The sequence below is a fragment of the Notamacropus eugenii genome, chromosome 2, assembly GCF_028372415.1.
Source record: "Notamacropus eugenii isolate mMacEug1 chromosome 2, mMacEug1.pri_v2, whole genome shotgun sequence".
Lineage (NCBI taxonomy): Eukaryota > Metazoa > Chordata > Mammalia > Diprotodontia > Macropodidae > Notamacropus > Notamacropus eugenii.
Window position 1 is genome coordinate 28224223 of NC_092873.1, and position 3832 is coordinate 28228054.

Sequence of the window (3832 nt, forward strand, 5' to 3'; positions counted from 1 at the left end):
TCTCTTTGAGATTTGGTTTTCTCATTTGTAAAATAGAGGCAGGGTTGTCCTTCCCCTTCGAGAGTCTGATTGTGCAGAAGACATCTCTAATACCCAGAAGAATCACTCCCTGGGGCTCTTTGGAGGGGATGCTCTAGAGGCAGCATTTGAGACTTTCTATAGAGCCTAATGGTCCTCTCCTGGCTTCATGTGGCCATTATCTTTAGTGTGTGTCCTGACTGGTTGGTGTCCTTTCCAAAATGTGGCACTAAGAGATGAGGAACTGCTCCCAAATGTGATGTGAGCAGGGCACAGATTCATCATCTGCCCATTCTCTCCTTTTGCAAATGAGGAAACTGAGTCCAGGAGAGGCTACCTCATCCTAGGAGCCTTTCTGGCTATGAATCCAGGCCTTCTCTTTTGTTACTCTGTTATCCAAGGCTTTTGCTTTGTGTATTCCATTAACACACTCTAACATTTTTTTTTTTTTTAGCATTTTTTGTTTCTGTAAACCTTGAAACAATTAAAATGGCAGTGATCATTATTTCTAAAATCACTCCCTAAAACGTCAGGCCTTTCCCACATGGAGTCCTGTCCAGTTGTGGTTCCCCTATCCTAGACCTACTTTTTTGACTTTACATTTATCCTTATTCAATTCCATCCCAATCAATTTGACCCATAGCTTTAGTCTGTTGAAATCTCAGTGAAAACAGATCCAGTCATAAATCCTTCCAGTTTGGTGACAGCCTTAAGTCTGCTAATCAGATAGCTACCCCTGCATTTTTGTTCCCAAGGAGAGGCCTTTCTTACCCTCCTATCATAGAGGACAAGGGGACAGCTGGCTCTCTTATCTGAAGGGCTTTGTAGCCTAGATCCCAGAGCTAGAATCATAAGAATGGTCTTGCTGTTCTAGCCTTGGTCAGATCACATCTGGAAGGCAGGCTTCCATTACAGGCACCACAGTTCAGTATGGAGGTCGCTGTGGATCTGGGGAGTCGCCAGCTGGGTTTTGAAATCATTTCCTAGGGGATAAATCAGAATTTGAAGAACAGAAGACTAGGAGTGGGAATGAGAGCTTTTTCCAAGTGTCTGAAGGACTTTCACTGGAAAGCAGGGCATATTTGCTAGACCGAGGAGAAATGGGAGGAAATTACCAGGAAGTCATCTCTCCTTCTGTCTCTGTCTCTCTTTTTCTCTGTTTCTCTCTCCCCTCCTACCTCTGGGTTCCCAGTAAAGTAGATGAAGTCAGGGAAGCTCCGGTTAGTTCAAGTTAGTACAAGAAACAAGAGCTTAATGAAAGCAGTAAAAATTATTTATAGTAAATACCACTTCCTTCGGAAGGAAAAACCACACCCCAAAACATAGCCGAAAAAGCCGAGCCCGCCAGGAGTCGAACCTGGAGTCTTCTGATCCGTAGTCAGACGCGTTGTCCATTGCGCCACTGGCCCCCGGCGCCTTTCAGTGTTCTCATGGGGAGACTCCTCAATGCAAAGTCTGGGCCTTGGAGCCTAGGGGCTCTGCCGGCTCCAGATCGCAGACCACGCCCGGCAGAAAGCTGCGGCAGCACCACGATCAGAGTCTAGCCCCTAGTCCCAGGTCCTCAGACTCCCTCTGCCTTCTGGTTTCCGATCCCGAGGTCACAGTCCGGTCCAGGAACCTGCCCAGAGGCTGCAGGCGGGACCGGAGTCTCCTGGATCGGCACTCCGCCCCTGGCCAGTACCCTATCCCCCTCCTCCTTAACAGACTCCGCTGTGGGGTCTCCTGGGTCGCTGGACGACTTCCGGGGCCCAGTTGGATCAGGATTGTCGTGGGTCCCGCCGAACCTCTGGCTCCTTGATTCGAAGCCCCCACTCAGATGCCCCCGTGGGGTCGTGTCCCCCAGGGGCTCCGATGGAAGGGGGAGGTCGTTGGAGGGACTCCCTCCTCTACACCCGCCCCCCCAGCCCCGTCGGAGCCTTCCCTATCTGACCAGCACGGCCCATACCTGAACCCCACGAAAAAAGCCATCCATCTCCAGACAGGCCGTCCTGGGGTGCGCTGGGAGCCCGCGCCCGCCCCCTTCCCGGTCCGGGCCGCGGGGACTCTTTTTTCTTTGTGGCTGATTTATTCTACTTTTGGTTTCGACACTTTAAAATCTCCCAGTCCCCGGTCCAGGACTGCCAGGACTGCCAGGACCGTCGAGGCTGAGCGGGAGATGCAGTGGGTCTCACCAGACTCCCCCTCTTCTCGGAGACCCCTGGGCTCCCTGTCTTTTTCTAGCCCCCATGCAAACTCGTGGTCCCTCTGCTTTATCCCCCAGCACTTAGTAAGCGCCTGCTGTGTATCAGGCTCGGGACTGGGAGCAGACACAAGCCTGGCCTCCGGGAACTTCTCCGTCTGGGGAGAGTCCATGAGGCGTGAGAAGTACGTCCCTAGTGGGCCCAGAGCAAGGACCAAGCCAGGACGGTGGGAGGTGGCGGGGCGGGAGCTCTGGGAACTCGGGAACCAACTAGTGCAGCTGTCTGGGGAGGCGGAGGATATGCCAGAAGGGCTCGGAAGGGGTAAAGTCTGTATCTGTCAGGGTGGCCGAGTGGTCAAAGGCGCCAGACTCAAGCGTGAGCTTTCTCTGTGATTCAGAGCCTTCTGGTCTCCGTATGGAGGCGTGGGTTCGAATCCCACTCCTGACAGGTTACTTGTTTTTGGTTTGGCGTAGCGGCCTTCCCTAGTGCGGAGGACTCGCGCCCCTTCCTGCTGGGGATAACCCAAGCCATCCTCAGCACGCCGGTGCGGCCGCTAGCCATGCCAGCCCTTCGCCGCGGGATTCTCGGCCCGCCGGTACCTCTTGCACAGCTCCGGCTCGGCTCCACTGAAGAAGCTTCTCAAAGCCGTTTTCGAAGGCTGATGGGCAGGCTGGGGAACAGTCTGCAGCCTAGAACCCGAGCTCTGCCCTCCACTCTGCCTCCGCCACTTCAGCGGAGAGCGAGAGAGGTGGGCGAAGAGTTGTAGGCGGGGCTTAGTGCCAGGGTTACAGATCGCCATCTTTCACAGCAGTTTCTCCATTCCCTGCCCCCTGGTCTGCCGGTTGCCACCCACCCTGCAGCACCAGAGAGTACAGAGCATGGACCAAAGCCATTGTCTGGCTGTGTTTTTGTTTTCTGGGTTACCTCGGCTAAAGATGAGGTCCCCGGAGCCCTAGCGAGCTGTTCCAGGAGACGGAGTGCAGGGGATCTCCTAGGAAACCTCCTTTCCCCCCTACTCTGGCAAATCGTACCCTGGTCCCAAGCTCTGTCTGCTTTTGCGAGAGATGAACCATCCTGAGAAATTCGGGGCGAGGGGGCTGTGATGAGCGTGGAGGAGACCATGCCACAGCCCCTTCTGAGTTGGCCCAGGGCTGTTCCCTCTCTCTAGGCTGCACCAAGGCTTGGCCTCTCCCTCTCCCGACCCTAGGCGGGCTCCAGCTCTTCTCTCTCGTCTTTCTTCGCCGAGTTCGTGACTTCCTCAGCTCCTTTTCCCATTCCTGCTACCTGGTCTCTGTGTCCTGCCGAAGGTTTGCCCCGTCTTCCTCCTTAGAGGAGCACCCAGTGCGCATTTAGGGTTAGGGCAAATTGTTTCCATCCCTATAAGGGAAGAGGATACTTGTTAACCTTGAGAACTGTATATTTATTATGATATATAAAGAGGATATGCATAGATAGAGGGAGTGGGTACAAAGTAAATGATGTTATGATAAAAATGTGATTTAAGGGTGCAAAGGGATTGTAATGGGAGATGTGAAAAGGAGGAGGCAGAAAAAAGCAAATTATGCCACAGGAAGAGGCACAAAAATATATTACAGTAGAGGAAAAGAAGAGAGGGAGATGAGCATTGTCTGAGA

General features: G+C 53.2%; 2 non-coding genes across 2 annotated transcripts; one reads left to right on the forward strand and one right to left on the reverse strand.

Annotated features, from left to right (window-relative positions):
- Positions 1–1354: 1354 nt before the first annotated feature.
- TRNAR-ACG (transfer RNA arginine (anticodon ACG)) lies at positions 1355–1427 on the reverse strand. Its single transcript has one exon. It is a non-coding gene; the product is annotated as a tRNA-Arg (tRNA).
- A 1107-nt stretch (positions 1428–2534) lies between these two features.
- Positions 2535–2645, forward strand: TRNAL-CAA (transfer RNA leucine (anticodon CAA)). The gene is made up of 2 exons: positions 2535–2572; positions 2600–2645. It is a non-coding gene; the product is annotated as a tRNA-Leu (tRNA).
- Positions 2646–3832: the final 1187 nt, after the last annotated feature.